Genomic DNA, 15,000 nt, shown 5'->3' on the forward strand with positions numbered 1-15,000 from the left:
AAGCGTCAGCTAAATGGCAGATATATTATTATTATTATTATTATTATTATTATTATTATTATTATTATATATAATGACCCACAGAACCAACACAGCTTGGTGGTGTGGGCTCAGCCTGGCCATGCATACTACTAGGACAGGGCTCGGTCCTGCTCTACAGCAGGTGAGCTGCTAGCTTTGAGCATGCTGATTGGGGAAAATCAAATCTATCTCTGTGATTCATTTGATCTGCTTGCAGATATTATTAGTATAGTTTTTTTCTGTAAGATCTTGTATTGTGAAAGTGCTCATGTGAAAGTGCAATAAGCCCTCCAGGCGTGTGGGAAATGATGCATGCTATTGTGGGCACACCAGATGGGGTCCTCAGGCTGAGTATGCTGAGGTATTGGGTGGTGTCATAATGAGATGTAAATCGAGGCAGCGGCCTGTGTGGGTGGGTGTGTGTGTGTGTGTGTGTGTGTGTGTGGGGGGGGGGGTATGTGTGTGGGTGTGTGTGTGTGTGTGTGTGTGTGGGGGGGGGGGGGGTATGTGTGTGTGTGTGTGCGTGTGTATGTGTGTGTGTGTGTGTGTGTGTGTGTGTGTGTGTGTGTGTGTGTGTGTGTGTGTGTGTGCTCATTGACATGTATGATGCTGCAGGGCTATGTAGAATTACAGCAGGCAGGCTGGCGTTCTTCTAAATGACAGGTAGCAAACCTGCATGCAAAAATCCCATTTGCCAAATTTGGTCGGGGACACAACCTCATTAAGACGACAAGTTGTGCACCTCCTACAGTGCTGGTTATTAGACTCTGACACCAGCACACTGGCAGTCCTCATGTGAACAATATCAAAGGACAGGACTCACTATAATGATGATATGAGATGAATCAACCACAGTCAAGGGTCATTATCAGTCTAGAGATTGAGAGTCTTTACCTCTCATAATTACGAATATAAACCCTTTGTTAATATTTAAAATAGAGGTAGTATAATTTGTAGGCTTTGTATATTGTGACAATCTATAGACAGATTTGGCTCAAACATGTTTTAGTGCCAGCTAAGGGGTTCAAACGAATAGGCTACAGGTTCCATCAAATAAAGTTCAGTCTAAACTTATTAGAATGTAGTTGCACCTAAAACATATTCAAATCTCGATTTAAATCCCTGAACGGTTAGGCTTATCGCTTCCTTTTGTATTCACTCATTAAACACAGTAGGCCTGCGTCTACTACTGAAATAGATGATTATGTCCATAGGTTGCTTCAACGGTTTTAAGTAGCAGTCTGTCCAATACACAGCCCACCTTGATCTGAGCCGACCCCCATGAAAACTCATGAACTGATGAATTATAGCCAAGTTTAACACTTTCACTTTCACATTTTCAAGGCAAAGCTGGACAGATAAATCTGTTTCTAGAAAATAAAGCTCCATAATGATTGTTGCCAAAACAAGACTGATTTTGAGAGACGGCGGAGGAGAGCATTCTTCTGTTAATTTTTGACATTCCCTAGAAGTTGAGCGTGAGGCGCAGTAAAGAGCTCATTTTGGAGAAGTCTACTCTGGACACATTACCGACTTGTTCACTGTGCGGTCACTCCCACTCGCCGAAACCGGACGAAGTTTAGCGCAGTTTTTAAACTCAAAAGTCTAACTCAAAGCGTCCTGGTGAGGCAGGAAACATTGTAAAATCTGAATGTTACGGATAGTTAATTAGTTTTTCAGTCCTAATCGAATCCTTACTTATGCGCTGTTTGCGTGATCTGTGATCTTCCAACTACGAGTGAAAGTTGCATCACATTACGCAAGGTAAGTCTCTTCAAGGTTCGGTTCCAGTAATGATTACGATTTTGTTTTACTGTCTTTCAATCCATGCCGCTACGACTGTCACTGAGCGTGTTGACTGTACCATTACTTACCAGGTGGAGCTCATCGTGTATTATTTTTTCATTAATTAGATGGCATAGGGCAACGTTAACTGCTTTGCTATATAGCGTTCTAATTAATGTTAAGAGTCCAAATATGTCAGTTTATGATAAACAATACCATTTCTTATCTTCAGAATAATTATGATTTGAGTTTTGACATTTGAATGTCCTGATTTCAGTTTAAAACACATATTTACAAATTAGATCATTTCTTTACCTGTCACGCAGTCTCTTACGGTTTAACAAAACAATGACTGCTGTTGAATAATACAAAAAACACCTCAGCTGTTGGTTAAAATCTGAAGTTTTCCACTTCTCTGAGAGGATTGTGTGAAAAGACAGCTCCCTCCAATGGAAAAAGCAAAGAGGTTAAATGTAGTCAGTCACAAATATCTGCTTTTGGGATAGGACGTGTGCCCTGTTGCTTAAAACTAAGCTAATACATTTAGGCAGTAGTAGTTGTTCTGCATTTCAAATTGGTGATTAACAATCTTCCACTTATCATGGGCTACTTAAAATGCATCCCCCAACAGAAAGCGCTTCATTAACAAGCCCACTCAATAGCAACAAAGATCATCTGACTAATGACTTAACTGCTTAAAGAGACAAATTGCACAGGGACTCTCAGCCAAGCAGCCAGGGGCACAAGAATCCAATTTAGTCTCATTGGTATCAAGTGCTGCTCACATTCCTGCCACGCCATGCCATCACTGCCACCATCACCACCCTTTGGCCCCAATCCTGCAGCAGGCACACACACTAGCCCTCCTTCTCAAGTATGCACTTCCCCACATGGCTTTGAAAACATGCTGTAGGATGGCTGCAAGAAGTGTATGCTTCAGTGAAAAAGGGTGGATAATTGGGACAGTGACAGTCACAGAGCGACCATCATTACACAGTCCTCTGCAGCAGAGCTGAATAATGTTCAGTGTGAGTGAGAAGAAGGAGCTGCTGCAGCAGAGATGTCTGGTATTGACACAAGCAGACCCACAGCCCAAATATAGAGCTTGTTGTTAGGTGAAACTAGACATCAGTTCTATTATTCATAGGAAATATGAAATGAATGTCATGTCCTTGGTGCATTATGTGGAGTGATTATAAAACGCATTAGAGAAATTATTAGGAGACTAAATGCTCACAATGTCACATAATGAGAATTTTTGGAGTGGTGGCTGTGTGTGTGTGTGTGTGTGTGTGTGTGTGTGTGTGTGTGTGTGTGTGTGTGTGTGTGTGTGTGTGTGTGTGTGTGTGTGTATTGCATCCTCTCCCCCTCACACATCACTCAATGGTGGCCGTGTCTACCAGTGTTATGAGCATCCAGATTGAGCCTGAGGCTGGTGAGGCTCACTTAAAGACACCCACATGCTTCAACAAAGTGCTTCATTAGGTAGAACACGAAGGGAGGGATGGTGGAGGGGGGGGGGGGGGGGGGGGTGGAGGGAGGGGGAAGATGAAGGACAGTTCTACAGCCTCCATCTGGACAGAATGTTTGACTGTTTTCCTGCAGTGCCGGACTCTAACAGATGGTTCAAACCCTGTGTAGTGGAGGTGGTTTGGAGTAGTACTGTATATGCTTATGTGATGCTGAGTAACCTTGCCTGTAGGCTCTAGCTCATGTGGCTAATGTACTGTGATCCTGAGGCACTTCTTAGACGACCCGGCTTCTGTACTTTATGTGAATGTGCAAAAACCTCATCCTTCAAGGCCCGACAACAACCAATTCAACACCTGCTTTAGCCCAGCGCTGTAGCCGCGGTTTTATTAACACTCAAACATACAGTATTGGATGTTTTATTTGAACTAAAACGGTTTCCTCATGTCCGGCTCCAGCCCCTCAGGACTTTAATGGTGCCTTGCCAAGATGGCAGGTGGATTTAGCCCTCTTGAATATTTGATGTTGCCTGTCTATTGCGTCATGTAAAGAGAATTACAGCAGCCTCTTGGTGCATTACTAATGCAAACTAAAACGCCACTTCCCCGCAAGTGAGGCAAATGTAGTTTTTTTCCTCAAAACACGGCTGAATGGTTGATGTTCTTCTGAGCTATTACTTTGGAACGTCAGGAGCTTCAGAGCTTCGGTCAGTGGAGAGAGAGAGAGAAAGGGAGATGGTGAGGGAGAGGGAGAGAGAGAGGGAAGGTTGATACAGCATCTCTCTGCTCTATAACCTCCGGCAGTTATTGTCTTGAACAGATGTTATGTAATGCTGGAGGAATTTGCTTACCGTGCAAAATACATATATTTTTTTATGCCTTTGTGTCACGGTAATTGTAGATTGTAACAGACTGTAGCCAAAATCTGCTGCTTCTTCAATGGTGCAAAGCTAAAATCCTGTAAATAGATTTTTTAAATCAGGCGTCAACTCAATTAGCACCTATCTCTTTCTCTGCTCTGTCAGTCTTATCTCCCTAGTGGAGAGACACAGCCTTGTATAATTAGACTGATGGACCGCTGCGTGGCTTTATATCCACATTGTCTGCTCTCTGTCTCTGCCCACTTAATCTGCAACCCATCATCTGGATTTAATGTTGCCCATGGACACACAAGCTGACAGTTTGAATTTGAAAAACCCGAAGGGGGTTCTAGAACCGAGGCGGAGACAATGGGCTGTCGCTCCGGAGTCGTGAATCAGGCTTTAACGTCATGATGGATAGTCACCATTAGACACATAAACCTCGACAGATCTGCCTATGGAGACTGCGGCCTGCAAATGTGGTTACTAACAAAGGAATATGGCCGCTGCCGCCACCACCACGGGCAGACAGACACCACTGCACTCTCCCTTCTACATTATTTATGGGGCCTCTCTGTCCCTCTGTCCCATTACTCTCATAAGGTGACCCACTTCACAGGGAGGTGTTGTTGCCCAGGAAATGGACGGCATGAGACCTTAAATCATGTTTTTATTGCACCATTTACCATCACGTTTGAACATGACTCAGCCGGTCCCCTGTGAAGCCTGCATGGTGTTTCCATATGTTGAAGAGAACCTCAGCTGAATGAATGAATGACAGTTCTAGATACAGTTATGCAACATGGCTATACAGTATGACCCCCCAAGGGCTTCTCCTGCTGCAGAATGCAATAACCAATATGATGATATTTTGAAGTTTATGGATACACTTTCTATAAAGTACTGTCCTTGGTATAGTTTTTCAGAACAGGAACTATGGAAGGTCCCATAAATGAGATCTTGATTAGCCTTGAAAAGGATTTGCATGGACAACTGGGGGATCATGAGACATGATCTTTCAACTATCTATTCTAACGTGGGTCTTATTACCCTGTAATAATGGTTTAGTCGGATAATGCCTGTCTGTCTTTCAACAGTATGTCTAGAGCAGGGGAGGCTGGTGGAGGTAGAAATCAGAGGACAGGCTCGTTGTAATGCATGGAATAGAATGAGGAATGGTATCAAACATGTGTGTATGATACCATTCCTCATTCCATTTCACGCATTACACTGAACCCGTCCTCCGAATTCTGCCTCCACCAGCCTCCCCTGGGAAAGAGCTTGAATCTCATTCCCCTGGAGGTCAGGCACGCGAGGCTAGAAGTACCTCACCACCACAGAATCTGAAAAACCGTATCTGAATGTTCTGTGCAGAAACCATGATACTGTTAAGGTACATCAGACTTTCATTGTACAGTACTTCTGACGTTTGACAGCTGAGGTGCAGTTGAGAGGCATGCTGCAGAGGCATATGTTAAGTGGAAGTGCTTAATTGTAGCTCTGGCTTCAGTACATGCGTGCTGCTATTTCAGGAAACTACATTAGAGGTTGCTCTATGGTTTGTGATGGTTTTTGCCCTGTTGCCTTTTTTTACGCTGGATGACTGGGAATTGCTGAGAGTCCCGGTTTAGTCAGGTGGAGAGGAAGAACATCGGAGTCGTCCATTAAAATACTTTCTTTTCTTTAGTTATTCGGTTGAGGTTGTGCTCTAAGTGACTGGCTGAAAATGCTACAGTTTCAATTATGTTTAGACTTTTAAAAAAGCATTGTAACGTTCTGTATGTAGTTCAGGCTGTGTGAATGAACAGAAGGTTGCCATGGTCACCGTCACATGACATAGCCATGCATACTTCTACACTGAGGTTGCCTCTATGACCTCATCAATGATTTCATTTGACATTCAGTTTCAGATGACATCGCCACACATGCATCCCGCCCAAACTGTGTAATGATGTTGACGACACAGAGGGAAAGGAAAGGCTTACTGTGTGTGTGTGAGTGTGAGTGTGAGTGTGAGTGTGAGTGTGAGTGTGAGTGTGTGTGTGTGTGTGTGTGTGTGTGTGTGTGTGTGGCTGAATCATGAGGATGAAGCTAAGGAATGTGTCCAAGGAGGAACAACAACAGCTTAACTCTTCTATTTGTTTCTCCAACTGGGGCGGGTTGCTGTGAAGAACACTGTGTGATGGCAGTGGACATATTGCATGGTTTATCAGATGTGTGTGTGTGTGTGTGTGTGTGTTTGTGTGAGAGCCTTCTTTGGCCAACACAGAATAAGTAAGATTAAGTGGAATATGCTGCACAAGTTCTGACAGATAGAATAAGATTAGATTGTACTTCTTGTGTGGGAGGACAGAAGGAGGACATACTAGTGTGTTGTGTTGCATAATTTATGTGTGTGTGTGTGTGTGTGTGTGTGTTGTGTTGCAGAATTTATGTGTGTGTGTGTGTGTGTGTGTGTGTGTGTGTCTCGCTCACTGCTCTTTGTGTGTGCATGTGCGTGTGGTCCTCATACATGTGTATGTACATCTAGCTCTGTGTTTGAGGTGGAAGCTACGTGGAAGCCAGCATATGCCATGTCCTTATGGCAGCTCTGTGGGTGTGTGTGCGTTTGTGCAATCATATTTTTTGCATGTTGGCGCCCATTCCCGTGTGTGTGAGTGTTATTGTTTATATAGTGTTTTTGTTTATATCCCGTGTGTAGGCTCCATTGTTTATATCCAGTGTGTAGGCTGGCCTCAGTTCTTCTGTTTAGCGGCTGATTCATTGACAGGAGGTGGAGGTGGAGGTGGAGGTGGAGGTGGGGGTGTATACATGAGGTTAAAGACAGGCAAGACACAAGCTTTTGATAGTAAAGCCCAAGGCTTTGTCTTACTCGATCAGCAGATTGTGTTGTGTACAGTTTGCATCTAACTGTCTTACTGTCTCTGTTGTGTACAGTCAACCTGGTCGCGCTGCCCTGGAACGTTCAGAAGTGAAGGGGTCAGAGTCACTCAGTGAAGTATTAACAAAGTAGTGTGTGCGTGTGCGTGTGCATGTGTGCGTGTGTGAGCGTGACTGTGTGTGTGTGTGTGTGTGAGCGTGAGTGTGTGTGTGTGTGTGTGTGTGAGCGTGACTGTGTGTGTGTGTGTGTGTGTGAGCGTCAGTGTGTGTGTGTGTGTGAGTGCACACGTGCACGTGTGTGTGTGTGTGTGTGTGTGTGTGTGTGTGTGTGTGTGTGTGTGTGTGTGTGTGTGCATAATATGCAGCTGGCGTACATTTTCAAGCCTCTTTTTTCTATTAACAGGAATTAATTACGCACATCTGCAATTGGCAGAAGTCAGAATAAGGCAAAAAGTGAAAGTAAAGTGGGTTCAGTTTATCTGAAAATGACCTACAGTAGCGTGCTTGGCGGCCACATTCCCCCCGGCCACAACCATGGCTGTTTGGTTCTCAGGAGCCCAGAAAAAGCATGTTTCCACCTCCCCAAATGCATATTTTTAGACCGTCTGAACTTGCAAGGCCACAGGTTCACCCATTCTTTTAAAAGCTTGGGTTTTAACTATTCAGCAGTGGCAGGGTAGGGTCAACACTGTGTATTTTTTACCCTCATTGTGCAGTGTGTATTGTGAGTATTTCAGTCACAGCATGAACTGCTCCGATAATTATTGACGCAACCCTGCTAGAGTGCATTGTTTCTGCCTGCTTGTGTATTGCGTATGCATCCATGTGTACCGGTGGAGGCTGGTAGAGGTAGAAATCGGAGGACGGTAATAACAGTGTAATGCTCATCGGAACTGACTTGTGGCGGCCAAGCATTCATAGCGACGTCGCTTTTTGGTCCTTCGATGGCGGCTCTTCCTATCGTTGCGAAGCAGAATTCACCAAACGTTGGATTGTTCACCCTCTCATAGCGAACGGAGCTGGGTTTAGACCGTCTTGAGACAGGTTCGTTTTACCCATGTCCTCTGATTTCTACCTCCACCAGCAGTTATGCATCTATACCAGTGGAGGCTGGTGGAGGTAGAAATCGGAGGACGGGCTAGGGTAAAACGAACCTGCAATGGAATGAGGAATCGTGTTTGATACCATTCCTCATTCCATTTCATGCATAACCATGAGCCTGTCCTCCGATTTCTACCTCCACCAGCCTCCCATGATGTGTACATATGTATGCATGTGTATCCATGTGCATGCATGTACAGTATATGTGTGAAAGTGAGGGGGGTTGATAGTATATGTACTGTATATATATATATGGCATAATCTATCTTTCAAAAATGCACTCTTAGAAATAAAGTGTTTTTCAGTTTGTTCCTGTAGGGGAACCCTTTGAAGAACCTATTCCACAGACAGGGTTCTACATGGTGTTATAAAAGTCAGACGAAGATCCTTGTTGGATCGAAATGTTATTTGTTTCATGAAGGTACTGTAGGTGGTGGAGCATTTGACTCCCAGCCGTGAATCCTGTGCCAGGCTTAGGGTTGAGCCTCTCCCTCCTGTGTGTCCTGAGTCAGCATAGTAACTACCCACTACAGTCCCTGGACACCAGACCCTGTCACTTCCACTACTGAGATGAATTCCCTAACTGCCATTTCGAGTAGATGTTTCGATTCAGACTGCACTTGTTGTTGTTTTGACTGCTGTTGTTTTGACTGCTCTGGCCTATACTGTGTTGAGTGTATTTGTGGGGTAATACTGCCATAATACTGCAGTTATTACTCTGGAAATCCCATCGATACTTGTGTATTGTATTTTTGATGAATTTGAATACTTGGGATTGGGATTAGAAGTGCTGGACTTCTGTTATGGCCACAGAATCAGCCATCTAATCCCTGCTCTGACGGATTGTTTAATACAGACGGAGAGATGTTTTAGATAGTTGTAGTGTTAGCAGGACAAAGAATAGATCCCTGGCTAACTGATGACAGATATCCAAACTGTCACATCACACATCACTCACAGGGCTACAGGGCTGTATGAGCCTCCTCTTCCTCCTCCTCCTCTTCCTTAATATATGCCATTTAGCTGACGCTTTTATCCAAAGCGACTTACTTTGCAGGTAGAGCATACATTTTTCAGTATATATGGTCCCAGCGGGAATCAAACCCCCAACCTAAGCGTTGTTAGCGCCATGCTCTACCAACTGAGCCACAGAGGACCATCTTCCTTCTCCTACCTACTGCACACAGACTTTTGCTTTCAGGGGAAAATGTTCTGGAAGTGTTGTTCAGAACCCTTTGAAGAATCGATTCCACAGAGAGGGTTCTACATGGTGCTGTCAAAATCTGACGAAGATCCTTGTTTGATCGAAACATAGTTTGTTTCAGAAAGGTACTGTAGGTGGTGGAGCGTTTGAGTGCGCAGGCTCTATTCATTCTATGCTGACCTTTCTCAGCCCTGCACCCCACTAAAGGATGGGCGTTTTTTCTTTTTCTTTTTTAAATATGTTTTTAGGGCATTTCTGCTTTATTGGGATAGAGACAGTAGAGATTGACAGGAAGGTTGGGGGAGACAGGAGGGATGACATGCAAGATGCGTCGAGGGTCGGAATCCAAACCAGGAACCTTGCGATTATGTGGTATGCGCATTAGTGTGCTACGCCACTAAGCGCCCCAAAAGATGGTTGTTTTGACCATGCGTAGCTATCAAAGGGTTCTCATACAAGGGCATGCCAAAGAACCCTATTTGGTTGAAGCTAAACCCCTTTTTTCAAAGAGTGTAACTGACATTCTCATGAACCGTAGATAACCTCACCATTAGCTTGATTTGCCATAGTGGGTACGGCAGGATGGCATTTGGTTGATTTGGCATGGTGGGGATGGCAGGGCAGTTGATGCGTCCTGATGAAATTGAAGGGCATGACCGTGAAAATCTGCAGATCAGAGCGTCACTATCTGTGTATGGGGTGGGTCTGACAGCTTAGCAGTGACATTCTGAGAGAGTGTGGGAGGGAGGGAGAGAGAGAGAGAGAGAGAGAGGGAGGGAGGGAGGGAGGGAGAGAGAGTGGGAGAGAGGGAGAGAGAGAGAGAGAGAGGGAGAGAGGGAGAGAGAGAGAGAGAGAGAGAGAGAGGGAGGGAGGGAGGGAGTGAGAGAGAGGGAGGGAGGGAGAGAGAGTGGGAGAGAGGGAGGGAGAGAGAGAGAGGGAGGGAGGGAGGGAGAGAGTGTGACGAGCGAGGCATCAGCTATTAAAAATATGCACACACACACACACACACACACACACACACACACACACACACACACACACACACACACACACACACAGTCAAGACCGTATTGTATAGCAACTGAGGGCTCAAACAACCTTATGGTGAATACTTCACAGTCAAGTCTGGCCCATGGTCCACACACGCTCTGGGGAGGCTTCTTTTTCTAGGAGTGGTGAGTATATCCAAGCGTGGTCAGTGAGGGTATGGGTTTGGGAAGGTGTGCGTGTGTGTGTGTGTGTGTGTGTGTGCGTGTGTGCACGCTTATGCGTACGCACATGTGCTTACGCGTGTGTGTCAGACAGAGAGAGGTTATGAAGTGAAAGGTTAAAGGTTAAAGGGCCTGTACAGCACAGCTAATCCTCTGCTGGAGAGCACAGAGCATAGCGCAGCATATCCCTTTATCCGAATGACCTCCTTGACAGAAAGGCTCAGACAGACAAACCAAGCAACAAAGCACTGAGCGAATACATGTACAGGCCATCTGGACCATCCATCTCACTCTCAGCCCTGATGGTGGTTTAAGCCAATGATGAAGTATAGCCACTCTGACAGCTCACAGGCTCTGTCCAGATCAGATCTGCAGTCTGGGCTTCAACATGTTGGACCAGAAATACTCAACAGAAGAAAAAACTCTCTCAGGATAGTCATATAATGATGTAATGTGTTTATGAAACACTCACCCACGCACGCAGACACACACACACACACAGACACAGACACACACAAAAACACTTGTATTGTGCATTGTACTGTAGTATGGTTATCTACTATGAGATCTGCCACCAGCAGAGAGGAGAGATTTCAGAGATTGGAATGCTGTAGTGTGTGTGTGTGTGTGTGTGTGTGTGTGTGTGTGTGTGTGTGTGTGTGTGTCAGTTTGATCATGCATGTGTGTGTGTGTGTGTGTGTGTACAGGATACACATGTATTTGTGTGTGTGTGTGTGTGTGTGTGTGTGTGTCAGTTCACACCCTCCTGCATGTGTGTGGCCCAAGGGGGAACCCCCTGACAGAGAGACCATTGATCTGAGTCAGTCTCCCCTGCTAAGCTGTGTGGTATCAGTTCAGTAGAGGCTGCCAGAGCAGGCCTGGCTCCCAGCCGTGAATCCTGTGCCAGGCTGAGGGTTGAGCCTCTCCCTCCTGTGTGTCCTGAGTCAGCATAGTAACTACCCACTACAGTCCCTGGACACCAGGCCCTGTCACTTCCACTACTGAGATGAATTCCCTAACTGCCATTTCGAGTAGACGTTTCTATTCAGACTGCACTTGTTGTTTTGACTGCTCTCTTTAGGTCTATACTGTGTTGAGTGTATTTACGGGGCAATACTGTCATAATACTATTGTTATTACTCTGGAAATGCCAGACACTTATGTGCATTGTAGTTGTTGGTGAATTTGAATCCTTTAGATTGGGTTTAGAAGTGCTGGACTATAGCCACAGAATCAGCCGTCTGATCCCTGTTCTAACATTCTGTTTTATACAGACAGGGAGATGTTTTGAATGTGCTTGTAATGTTTGCAGGATATATCTGGTTTGCCAGAGAACCTCCAGGCTTTCTACCAAAGCTCCTAGTCACAGATATCCAAACTCTTCATCACATCACACATCACTCACAGGGCTATGGGCCTCCTCCTCCTCCTCCTCCTCCTCCCCCTCCTCCTCTTCCTTCTCCTACCTCCTGCAGAGTTTTTTTTTTTTTTTCCGCTTTCGGGGAAAAATGTTCTGGAAGATGTGGCTTTCAAAGACAATGTTTCATTCCACTCATATTTCCTTTTTCCTGCACTCTCGACCACATGCACACACACCCACACACACACACACACACAGATACTCCACTTTATTGGAAAGCAACGGTACTCAAACAATCCAATCTATGCTTTCAGCTAAGGGGGAGTATACAAGACTAGAGGAAGGCTTGGTAGGAGAGAGAGAGAGAGAGAGAGAGAGAGAGAATACCTCTAAAAACGTCTCTGCCCTGGGCCCATGCTGCTGGGAGGGACTGGGAGATTGTCTTCCTAGAGTTGTATAATACACCAGGGAGAGCAGAGAGCTCTAACTTCTGCCTTTCCTACGTGACTGCTTTTTGCCTGACTCCCTGGCCTGACCGTGCCTGACTCGCCCCCCCATCCCCCCCCTCCCCCCAGCCCCCCTGTAGTCGAATACGGCTGCTAAGTGGTGTGGAAGCCAGGGTAAGGGGGGAGGGATGATGTCCAGGGGGGGAGGGATGATGATGACGGTGGGATGGAGAGGATGTGGTGTCCAGAATGGAGCTATACATAGATACACATGTCTGGCTTTGGGCCCTGTTAGAATACTTTAGATTCATCCTTTCTGCCTCCCTCCCTCCCTCCCTCCCTCCCTTACTTGGAAGTAGCTAACCACTGATCTAACCTGATGGGTTAGGTTGAAGTAAGCTTCCCACTGCATTGCCTCATCAGATCAAGTCATGTCTGATCAGTCAGGAGGAGGGAAGGATACATTGAAACATGGCCCTAGTCCAGAGCAGAGGGACCATTTAGTTTTTTTTGGAGGGGGTCTTCATGATGATGTATACCAGAAACACTGGAGAACATATGGACTCCATCGCTGGGCTGCTCCCCCCCCCACACACACAGACACACACACCATTGCTGGTCCATAGGGAGCTACTGCATGAGGTCCATTCCTTCTCCAGCACACATAGTTAGGATTCCACAGGCAGGAGGTTATAGTCCAGCCTCACACTCACTCACACACACACACACACACACACACACAGACGCGCACACACACACACACACACACACACACACACACACACACACACACACACACACACACACACACACACACACGTTCCCCTATGTGGAGGAGGGAACAACATCTGCATCTTGCCTTTTCCCCTACTTTCTCAACACAGGGGCCAGTGCTTCACTAGACTCTGCTTCATACACACACAGTGAAGCAGCATAATAGCTGCTGATACTGTAGCCTATATGCACTCCGTAATGTACAGTTGCACCACTGAACAGTACATACCTGTAATACGGTATACTGTTATACGATGTCACTCTACTGTAGTGTGCACTGTAATACTGATGGAAACACACACACACACACATACACACACGCACACACACACACACACACACACACACACACACACACACACACACACACACACACACACACACACACACACACACACACACACACACACCCCACAGTGTCTAAACCACTCCTCCTGCTGGGCTTGGAAGTTGAGCCATGTGTTAAACATAAGAGACAGAGTTAAGAAATGCCATCTCTCACCCCTAGGAGAAGATAAGACGTCACCCCACGTCCTGTCATTGACTGGGGGGTTGAGAAACCCAGGTCAGATCTATCTCTCTCCCACACACACATTACCCACTAATGTACACAAGTGAAATGGACTCGCACACACGCACACAAACGTGTGTACAGACACACACACACACAAACATGCGTGCACACACACACACACACACATATACACGCACACACGCACACACTATCTGCTCTCCCCAGTGACACACACGTGCATGCACACACACACATACACACACAAACAAACAAACAAACATTTACATTACATAACATGACATTTTTTACATTTAACAGACGCTTTCATCCAAAGTGACTTACAACAAGTACATTTGTCTAAAGTAAATGAATCATCTACACATCAGACATCATAAGAAAAAAAATCCATGCTAGGACCAGGGGCCATTGGCAGTTACAATGCTAGAGGAAGGAAGGATTCTTTAAAAAATAATATATATTGTTATTATTAACAGTAGAGGAAGTGTACAGAGGGGTAGTCGGGGGTAAAGAGGTCTTTAGGAGGGACAGTGAAGATGTAGTCTGAAGGTCTGACAGGTCTTCAGTCTACGGCGGAAGACAGGTAGTGACAGCAGTGTCAAGCTCGTTCTACCACCGGGCCGCCAAGACAGTGAAAAGCCGTGACTGAACAGCGCGACCGCTGCATCCTCATAGAAGCGACGGTGCCAGGTGGCCAGCGAGGTAGAAGAACGGAGTGATCGGGCAGGGGTTTGGGGCTGACCATAGCTTGGGGCTGACCAAGTAAGGAGGGGCTGTTCCCTTTACCGCCCGGTAGGCGAGCACCAGGGTCTTGAATCTGATGCCAGCTGCTACCAGGAGCCAGTGAAGGGTGCAGAGGAGGGGGGTGACGTGGGAGAATTTGGGGAGGGCGGGTAGCAGCATTCTGGATGAGCTTCAGAGGTCTGATGGCGGAGGCGGGGGAAACAAACAAACAAACAAACAAGCATACAAACAAACACACACACACACACACACACACACACACACACACACACACACACACACACACACACACACACACACTCTCTCTGCCCCTGGATCTCACACACAGCTGGAGACAAATCAGTTCAGCATGAGTGGACACTCCAAGAGCATTCCTCTTTCTGTTGATGGAGGGATGGAGAGAAAGAGAGAGATTGAAAGAGAGAGAGAGAGAGATGGACAGAGATAGTAAGTCTTAGTGACAATCTGGGGGCGGTCAGATAGGTGAAACAGAGAGAGAGAGAGAGAGAGGGGGGAAAGAGGGAGAGATGTGGAAAGAGAGTAAAGCAAAGTCTTAGTGACAGGTTCTGGGTCTGGGCAGGTGACAAGCGAGGGACATCCACGTCACATGCCA

General features: G+C 46.0%; 1 protein-coding gene across 1 annotated transcript in view; it reads left to right on the forward strand.

Moving 5' to 3' along the window:
* The first annotated feature begins 1,390 nt into the window (after positions 1–1,390).
* Positions 1,391–15,000, forward strand: part of LOC310810308 (uncharacterized protein) — a 26,046-nt gene continuing 12,436 nt past the window's right edge. Inside the window, exon 1 of the mRNA XM_083678007.1 lies at positions 1,391–1,785. The gene's annotated coding sequence lies outside the window, so the exon portion shown is untranslated. The remainder of the gene's footprint in view (positions 1,786–15,000) is intronic.

The sequence above is a fragment of the Argentina silus genome (assembly GCF_951799395.1).
Source record: "Argentina silus genome assembly, chromosome: 9".
Classification (NCBI taxonomy): domain Eukaryota; kingdom Metazoa; phylum Chordata; class Actinopteri; order Argentiniformes; family Argentinidae; genus Argentina; species Argentina silus.